Source organism: Elephas maximus, chromosome 8 (genome assembly GCF_024166365.1).
Source record: "Elephas maximus indicus isolate mEleMax1 chromosome 8, mEleMax1 primary haplotype, whole genome shotgun sequence".
NCBI lineage: Eukaryota > Metazoa > Chordata > Mammalia > Proboscidea > Elephantidae > Elephas > Elephas maximus.
The window spans coordinates 6,445,187-6,456,008 of NC_064826.1; positions in this window are offsets into that span (position 1 = coordinate 6,445,187).

Consider the following 10,822-nt stretch of genomic DNA (forward strand, 5'->3'; position numbering starts at 1 on the left):
TAGTTAAAAAATTGTGATATAATATATATCATTAAGGTCGACTCTACTTTGAGGAGGCAGCTTTTACCCAGTCGTATTTTGAGTGCCTTCCAACCTGAGGGGCTCGTCTTTCAGCACTGTATTAAACAACGTTCCACTGCTCGTCATAAGGTTTTCGCTGGCCAATTTTTCAGAAGTAGACTGCCAAGTCCTTCTTCCTAGTCTGTCTTAGTCTGAAAGCTCCACTGAAACCTGTCCTTCATGGTTAACCCTGCTGGTATTTGAAATACAGGTGGCATAGCTTCCAGCATCAGGGCAACAGGCAAGCCACCACAGTACAACAAATTAACAAATTATGGGTAACATTGGCAAAGAATAGGAATCCCAGAACACTTAATTGTGCTCATGAGGAACCTGCACACAGAGCAAGAGCCAGTCGTTCAAACAGAACAAGGGGATACTACGTGGTTTAAAATCAGGAAAGGTGTGCATCAGGGTTGTATCTTTCATCTACTTATTCAATCTGAATGCTGAGGAAATAATTCAAGAAGCTGGACTATACGAAGAAGATCTGGACATCAGGATTGGAGGAAGACTTATTAACAACCTGCAATATGCAGATGACACAACCTTGCTTGCTGAAAGTGAAGAGGACTTGAAACACTTACTGATGAAGATCAAAGACCACAGCCTTCAGTATGGATTGCACCTCGACATGAAGAAAACAAAAATTTTCACAATAAGCAATACCATGACAAATAAAGAAAATACTGAAGTTGTCAAAAATTTCATTTTACTTGGATCCACAATCAATCTGCATGAAAGCAGCAGTCAAGAAATCAAATGACGTATTGCATTGGTCAGATCTGCTGCAAAAGACTTCTTTAAAGTGTTGAAAAACAAAGATGTCACTTTGAAGACTAAGGTGTACCTAACCCAAGCCACGATATTTTCAACCATCCCATATGCATGTGAAAACTCAACAATGAATAAGGAAGACCAAAGAAAATTGATGCCTTTGAATTATGGTGCTGGAGAAGAGTATTGAATATACATACCATGGACTGCCAGAAGAACAAACAAGTCTGTCTTGGAAAAAGTACAGCCAGGATGCTCCTTAGAAGCAAGGATGGTGAGACTTCGTCTGGTATACTTTGGATATGTTATCAGGAGGGACCAGTCCCTGGAGAAGAACATCATGCTTGGTAAACTACAGGGTGAGCAAAAAAGAGGAAGACCCCCAACAAGATGGATTGACACAGTGGCTGCAACAATGGGCTCAAACAACAGCAATGATTATGAGGATGGTGCAGGACCAGACAGTGTTTCGTTCTGTTGTACATAGGGTCACTATGAGTCACCTAACAACAACAACAATAATACATCTGCTTTGTTATAAAAGCATTAAAGAAAAGTGTCTGGAGGTGGGTTTGATACTGTTCTGATTCCAAAGTAGCCATAAATGTAAAGGGTATTCAGAGTAATCTGCCACAACAGCCAGGTGATGTCAACACCTGTGCCTTTTATTGGTGATAAAAGCACACGGACACAAAAAACCAAGCTCGTTGCGTCGAGTCAATTCTGACACATAGTGATCCTATAGGACAGAGTAGAACTGCCGCATAGGGTTTTCGAAGAATGGCTGGTGGATTTCAAACTGATGACTTTTTGGTTAGCAGGTGAGTTCTTAACCACTGCACTACCAGGGCTCCAATAAAGACACAAGTACCTCTAATACTCCTGTGATTTGCCACCTCCATGCACAATTGAAGCAAATGCTGGATCTGTGTTTCATCTGTGACCATCAAGATGTATAATTCGGCCAAGATGGCTGACTAGGTAGAAGCTACCTTGAATCCCTCTTGCAACAAAGACTCGGAAAAACAAGTGAATCGATCACATACGTGACAATCTGCTAACTCTGACCATCAAACACAGATCTAAAGAGTTGACCTGAGTGACAGAGACTGAGAACGAACAACCATGGGGAAGCAGAGACTGTTTTCGGAGCCTGGAGCCAGCGTCCCAGACAGGAAACCTTGGCCCCGGGCTTTGGACTGTGCACAGGGGAGCTGAGCACGGCATCCTGAGATGGCGCGAACACGGGACGCAGCCCTAGCCCCCTGAACTGACCTCAGGGGAAGCCCAGCCAGTGCATGCAGGCAGTGCAGTGACGCGGCTGACAGGAGGAGAAGTCACCGGGAGGCAGAGACTGGTTTTGGAGCTGGGAGTGCAGCGTCCCAGCCGGGGAACCTTGGCGCTGGGCTTTGTCCTGGGAGCGGAGGAACTAACCGCAGCTTCTGAGACAGCGCAAGCACGGGACGCGGGCCTGACCCTCAGGGGCAATCTCTACCCAGGCAGCGCACACAGTCGACGTGCCCCTCGGGAATCTCAGATAAAACAGTTATCCCAAGCAAAATAAGTAACTTTGTCTATATTTCGCGGTGCTACTCTCTCCTATTTATCTGAACCCCTCCCCTCCCCTTCCCAGGTGGCTTCATTAACATTGGAATTTCCTGAGCCCAAGAGTGAACTGCACTGTGGGTTTTCTTTCTTTCATTTTTTGGTCTTTTCCTAACCCATTCTTATGGCCTGAGAGAAGCAGCTACAAAAAACCCAGGGACCAAAAATCCTTCCCTAATTGGACTAAAAACACAGAACTAGCTCCAGCCAAGCATATGAGATCCACAGTCTTGGGCTTTCATCCCTACAGGGAACAAGGTGGCTATTATAATGCAAAGGCAATTCTGATAGAGATCTGACTGTAATTGTTTTAGCAGATTACTGGAAAGACAAGTTTCCCAGGTCTGATATCTCTGCGTATTCAACAGAGCCCTCGCTGACCCACAACAGGGAACTGAGGGCTGAAGCTCCCCCCAGAACACCTAGCCTCCTGCCTTAGGGGTCTAAGGACGGTGACACCTACCAATCTGTAGAGGTACTTACATTGGGGGCCTAAGGTACAGCTGCAGAGCCCACCCACCAAGGTGCTTTAGGAATAGAGGCACACCTAATTCACTGGTACTTGGGGGAAGCCTGTCAGCATCCTGCCCCCGCTGGAGTGTGAACCCCAGCTGCTACCAGAATCTGGTGTACACAACTATCACCACTACTTCTCTAGGTAGATAGGTGACAGTCTGCACCACATACCTGATGACCCAAAATCAGATTCTACTCAAGAACAGTGAATGGACTCAGGCTTATATATCTGGTAACAGCCCAAACCAGCTGGTAATAGGACTTAAGTGAGTCAAGGGCTACGACAATCAAGACAGCACAATCTCATAGCCCATCTACGTATATTGAAAGAAAACAAAACAAGATACTACTCAGTGAGCAAATATAGAATAAATCACTACAATATCTTATAGATGGCTCAGAGACAGCAGTCGATACCAAACCACATAAAGAAGCAGACCATGACTGCTTCTACAACTCCCCAAACTAAAGAATCAAAATCTTTTCCAATGAAGATACAATCCTGGAATTGCCAGATGCAGAATATAAAAAACTAATTTACAGAATGTTTCAAGACATCAGGGATGACCTCAGAAATGAAATAAGGCAATCTACAGAAAAAGCCAAGGAACACACTGATAAACCAGTTGAACAACTCAAAAAGATTATTCGAGAACATAGAGGAAAAATTAAGAAGTTGCAAGAATCCATAGAAAGACAGTATTCAGAAATCCAAAAGATTAACAATAAAATTACAGAATTAGACAACACAATAGGAAGTCAGAGGAGCAGACTCGAGCAATTAGAATGCAGAGTGGAAGGTCTGGAGGACCAGGGAATTGACACCAATATAGCTGAAAAAAAATCAGATAAAAGAATTAAAAAAAATGAAGAATCCCTAAGAATCATGTGGGACTCTATCAAGAAGAATAACTTGCGTGTGATTGGAGTCCCAGAACAGGGAGGGATAACAGAAAACACAGAGAGAATAGTTGAAGAACTCCTGACACAAAACTTCCCTGACATCATGAAAGACGAAAGGGTATCTACCCAAGATGCTCATCAAACCCCATTTAAGATTGATCCAAAAACAAAATCACCAAGACATATTATCATCAAACTTGCCAAAACCAAAGATAAAGAGGAAATTTTAAAAGCAGCCAGGGACAAAAGAAAGGTCTCCTACAAAGGAGAATCAATAAGAATAAGTTCAGACTACTCAGCAGAAACCATGCAGGCAAGAAGGCAATGGGATGACATATATAGAGCACTGAAGGAGAAAAACTGCCAGCCAAGGATCATATATCCAGCAAAACTCTCTCTGAAATATGAAGGTGAAATTAAGACATTTACAGATAAACACAAGCTTAGAGAATTTGCAAAGACCAAACCAAAGCTTGAAGAAATACTAAAGGAAATTGTTTGGTCAGAAAACCAATAATATCAGATGCCAGCACAACACAAGGTCACAGAACAGAGCATCCTGATATCAACTCAAATAGGGAAATCACAAAAACAAATTAAGATTAATTAAAAAAAAAATGCTCAAAACGGAATCATTGAAGTCAATATGTAAAAGATCACAATAATCAAAAAAAAAAAATCAAAAAGAGGGACTAAATACAGGTGGCATGGAACCGCCATATGGAGAGGGATACAAGGCAATATAGGACATTACAAGTTAGGTTTTTACTTAGAGGGATAGGGGTAAATATTAAGGTAACCACAAAGAGGTATACCAACTCCATAACTCAAAATAAAAACCAAGAAAAACATAACGACTCAGCAAACATAAAGTCAAATACTATGAAAATGAGGAACACACAATTTACAAAGAAAAACATCTCAGCACAAAAAAGTAAGTGGAAAAATGAAATTGTCAACAACACACACAAAAAGGCATCAAAATGACAGCACTAAACACATAAAAAAAAATACTTACCTATAATTACGCTGAATGTAAATGGACAAAACGCACCAATAAAGAGACAGAGAGTCTCAGACTGGATAAAGAAACACGATCCATCTATATGCTGCCTGCAAGAGACACACCTTAGACTTAGAGACACAAACAAACTAAAACTCAAAGGATGGAAAAAAATATATCAAGCAAACAATAAGCAAAAAAGAGCAGGAGCAGCAATATTAATTTCTGACAAAAGAGACTTTAAAGTTAAATCCACCACAAAGGATAAAGAAGGACACTACATAATGATAAAAGGGACAATTGACCAGGAAGATATAACCATATTAAATATTTATGCACCCAATGACAGGGCTGCGAGATACAGAAAATAAACTTTAACTGAACTGAAAAGTGAGACAGACACCTCCACAATTATAGTAGGAGACTTCAACACACCACTTTCGGAGAAAGACAGGACATCCAGTAAGAAGCTCAATAGAGACACGGAAGACCTAATTGCCACAATCAACCAACTTGACCTCATTGACTTACACAGAACACTCCACCCAACTACTGCAAAGTATACTTTTTTTCTAGCGCACGTGGAACATTCTCTAGAATAGACCACATACTAGGTCATAAAACAACCCTTTGCAGAATCCAAAACATCAAAATATTACAAAGCATCTTCTCAGACCACAAGGCCATAAAAGTGGAAATCAATAACAGAAAAATTAGGGAAAAGAAATCAAATACTTGGAAAATGAACAATACCCCGCTGAAAAAAGACTGGGTTATAGAAGACATTAAGGAGGGAATAAAGAAATTCATAGAAAGCAACGAGAATGAAAATACTTCCTATCAAAACCTCTGGGACACAGCAAAAGCAGTGCTCAGAGGTCAATTTATATCCATAAATGCACACATACAAAAAGAAGAAAGAGCCAAAATCAGAGAACTGTCCCTACAACTTGAATAGAAGGCGAGCGACAAAAGAATCCATCAGGCACCAGAAGAAAACAAATAATAAAAATTAGAGCTGAACTAAATGAATTAGAGAACTGAAAAACAATTGAAAGAATTAACAAAGCCAAAAACTGGTTCTTTGAAAAAATTAACAAAATTGATAAACCATTGGCCAGACGGACTAAAGAAATACAGGAAAGGAAACAAGTAACCCGAATAAGAAATGAGATGGGCCACATCACAACAGACCCAACTGAAATTAAAAGAATCATATCAGATTACTGCGAAAAATTGTACTCTAACAAATTTGCAAACCTAGAAGAAATGGATGAATTCCTAGAAAAACACTACCTACCTAAACTAACACAATCAGAAGTAGAACAACTAAATAGACCCATAACAAAAAAAGAGGTTGAAACGGTAATAAAAAAACTCCCAACAAAAAAAAGCCCTGGCCCGGATGGCTTTACTGCAGAGTTCCACCAAACTTTCAGAGAAGAGTTAACACCACTACTACTAAAGGTATTTCAAAGCATAGAAAATGACGGAATTCTGCCTAACTCATTCTATGAAGCACCATATCCCTGATACCAAAACCAGGTAAAGTCATCACAAAAAAAGAAAATTACTGACCTATATCCCTCATGAACATAGATGCAAAAATCCTCAACAAAATTCTAGCCAATAGAATTCAACAACATATCAAAAAAATAATCCACCATGACCAAGTGGGATTTATACCAGGTATGCAAGGCTGGTTTAATATTAGAAAAACCATTAATGTATTCCACCATATAAATAAAACAAAATACAAAAACCACATGATCTTATCAACTGATGCAGAAAAGGCATTTGACAAAGTCCAACACCCATTCATGATAAAAACTCTCAGCAAAATAGGAATTGAAGGGAAATTCCTCAACATAATAAAGGGCATCTATACAAAGCCAACACCCAACATCACTCTAAATGGAGAGAGCCTGAAAGCATTTCCCTTGAGAACAGGAACCAGACAAGGATGCCCTTTATCACCACTCTTACTCAACATTGTGCTAGAGGTCCTAGCCAGAGCAAATAGGCTAGACAAAGAAATAAAGGGCATCCGGATTGGCAAGGAGGAAGTAAAATTATCTCTATTTGCAGATGACATGATCTTATACACAGAAAACCCCAACGAATCCTCCAGAAAACCACTGAAACTAATAGAAGAGTTTGGCAGAGTCTCAGGTCATAAGATAAACATACAAAAATCACTTGGATTCCTCTACATCAACAAAAAGAACATCGAAGAGGAAATCACCAAATCAATACTATTCACAGTAGCCCCCAAGAAGATAAAATACTTAGGAATAAATCTTACCAAAGATGTAAAAGACCTATATAAAGAAAACTACAAAGTACTACTGCAAGAAACTAAAAAAGGACCTACTTAAGTGGAAAAACATACCTTGCTCATAGATAGGAAGACTTAACATAGTAAAAATGTCTATTCTACCAAAAGCCATCTATACATTTAACGCACTTCCGATCCAAATTCCAATGTCATATTTTAAGGGGATAGAGAAACAAATCACCAATTTCATATGGAAGGGAAAGAAGCCCCGGATAAGCAAAGCATTACTGAAAAAGAAGAAGAAAGTGGGAGGCCTCACTCTACCTGATTTCAGAACCTATTATACAGCCACAGTAGTCAAAACAGCCTGGTACTGGTACAACAACAGGCACATAGACCAATGGAACAGAATTGAGAACCCAGATATAAATCCATCCACATATGAGCAGCTGATATTTGACAAAGGCCCAGTGCCAGTTAATTGGGGAAAAGATAGTCTTTTTAACAAGTGGTGCTGGCATAACTGGATATCCATTTGCAAAAAAATGAAACAGGATCCATACCTCACACCATGCACAAAAACTAACTCCAAGTGGATTAAAGACCTAAACATAAAGACTAAAACGATAAAGATCATGGAAGAAAAAATAGGGACAACCTTAGGAGCCCTAATACAAGGCATAAACAGAATACAAAACATTACCAAAAATGACGAAGAGAAACCAGGTAACTGGAAGCTCCTAAAAATCAAACACCTATGCTCATCTAAAGACTTCACTAAAAGAGTAAAAAGACCACCTACAGATTGGGAAAGAATTTTCAGCTATGACATCTCCGACCAGCGCCTGATCTCTAAAATCTATATGATTCTGTTAAAACTCAACCACAAAAAGACAAACAACACAATCAAGAAGTGGGCAAAGGATATGAACACGCACTTCACTAAAGAAGATATTCAGGCAGCTAACAGATACATGAGAAAATGCTCTCGATCATTAGCCATTAACATTAAAAAAAAAAAAAGCCATTAGAGAAATGCAAATTAAAACTACGATGAGATTCCATCTCACTCCAGCAAGGCTGGCATTAATCCAAAAAACACAAAATAATAAATGTTGGAGAGGCTGCGGAGAGATTGGAACTCTTATACACTGCTGGTGGGAATGTAAAATGGTACAACCACTTTGGAAATCTATCTGGCGTTTTCTTAAAAAGTTAGAAATAGAACTACCATACAACCCAGAAATCCCACTCCTCGGAATATACCCTAGAGATACAAGAGCCTTCACACAAACAGATATATGCACACCCATGTTTATTGCAGCTCTGTTTACAATAGCAAAAAGCTGGAAGCAACCAAGGTGTCCATCAACGGATGAATGGTTAAATAAATTGTGGTATATTCACACAATGGAATACTACGCATCAATGAAGAACAGTGACGAATTTGTGAAACATTTCATAACATGGAGGAACCTGGAAGGCATTATGCGAGCGATATTAGTCAGAGGCAAAAGGACAAATATTGTATAAGACCACTCTTATAAGATCTTGAGAAATAGTATAAACTGAGAACACATACTTTTGTGGTTACTAGGGGGGTGGAGGGAGGGAAGGTGGGAGAGGGTTATTTACTGATTAGTTAGTAGATAAGAACTACTTTAGGTGAAGGGAAGAACAATACTCAATACACGGAAGGTCAGCTCAACTGGACTGGACCAAAAGCAAAGAAGTTTCCGGGATAAACTGAATGCTTCAAAGGTCAGCGGAGCAAGGGCGGGGGTTTGGGGACTATGGTTTAAGGGGACTCCTAAGTCAATTGGCAAAATAATTCTATTATGAAAACATTCTGCATCCCACTTTGAAATGTGGCGTCTGGGGTCTTAAGTGCTAACAAGCGGCCATCTAAGATGCATCAATTGGTCTCAACCCACCTGCATCAAAGGAGAATGAAGAACACCAAGGTCACAAGATAACCATGAGCCCAAGAGACAGAAAGGGCCACATGAACCAGAGACTACATCATCCTGAGACCAGAAGAACTAGATGGTGTCCAGCCACAACCGATGACTGCCCTGACTGGGAGCACAACAGAGAACCCCTGAGGGAGCAGGAGATCAGTGGGATGCAGACCCCAAATTCTCATAAAAAGACCAGACTTAATGGTCTGACTGAAACTGTAAAAAGACCAGACTTAATGGTCTGACTGAGACTGAAGGAATCCGGGCGGTCATGGTCCCCAAACCTTCTGTTGGCCCAGGACAGGAATCATTCCTGAAGACAACTCATCAGACATAGAAGGGACTGGACAATGGGTTGGAGAGAGATGCTGACGAAGAATGAGCTACTTGTATCAGGTGGACACTTGAGACTGTGTTGGTATCTCCTGCCTGGGGGGGAGATAGGAGGGTAGAGAGGGTTAGAAACTGGCAAAATTGTCACAAAAGGAGAGACTGGAAGGAGGGAGCAGGCTGACTCATTAGGGGGAGAATAAGTGGGAGTATGGAGTAAGTTGTGTATAGCCTTATATGTGACAGGATGACTTGATTTGTAAACTTTCACTTAAAGCACAATAAAAATTATTTAAAAAAAAAAAAAGATGTATAATTCCTTGTGCAAGGCGAGCGACTTTGGATTCCACCCACGGGGCAAGAACCTCTGTTTTGGGCAGATCTGGCTGGAAGCCCTTTTTGTTCCTTCCGTCCAGGAGTTAGCCACAGGAGACTCGGAGCATGAGCCAGCCAGTAACAGAGGGGACTGGAGGCATGATTTCACCTTGGGGCTCTGTCCCAAAGGGCATCAGTTAGTAAGTGCCATTGCCACACTGGGGCATTCTGCTGAAGTCTTAGATTTTTAGTCTTTGGAAATGGACTAGTTAACGGTGTGATTTCATAGAAGGTCAAACTGTGAGTGGGGATGGAGATTGGTGGAACATACGCTTTCCTCAAGAAATCCCAGAAATCACTCAGAATGGGAAATCTGACAAAAGACAGAAAGAACGTTTGTGTGCATGTATGTGTGTGCACGCGTGCATGTGTGTGTGTATCTGTGTAATTTTTACACCAAAAACAGTACACTGCAATTCTTATAGCCTGCTTTTTTAAAAACTTTACAATATATTGTGAACATTTTTCTATGTCAGAAAATGCAGTTATAAAATATTATAATGGCTGCATAGTATTCTACTATAGGCATATACCATAATTTATTTAATTACCACTATTTTGAAGGCCCGAGTTGTGTGCAGTCTTTCATTATTACGTAAATAGGGTTCTGATGAGTGCTGTAGATTGTCTCTGTTTACGTAGTAACTTATCTCCTTAGAAGCTTTCTATAAGTGGGATAGCTGTGTCGCAATTTGGTCATCACAACAACAATAACACACGTTTTAAAGATGTTTTCAGCAGGACTGTTGAATTGCCCTCTGCGAAGGTGGCTTGTTATTCTTGGCCCAGAAGATGGCAAAGAGCCTGGGAGAGTGCCTCTAAGTGGTGAGAAATAAGATCTTTGTACAAGGGGCCCTTCGGGGAACAGGGGGCAGCTGGCTGCTCTTTGGTGATGGAAGAGTTCTACTCTTCTTTGGTGCTAGAGGTACCTCCAAGACAGGGTGTGGGAGGGAACTGAGCCCTCAAGACCGGGGGTCCCTGCTGTTGATTTCATTTAACCATTTGGGTCTCCCC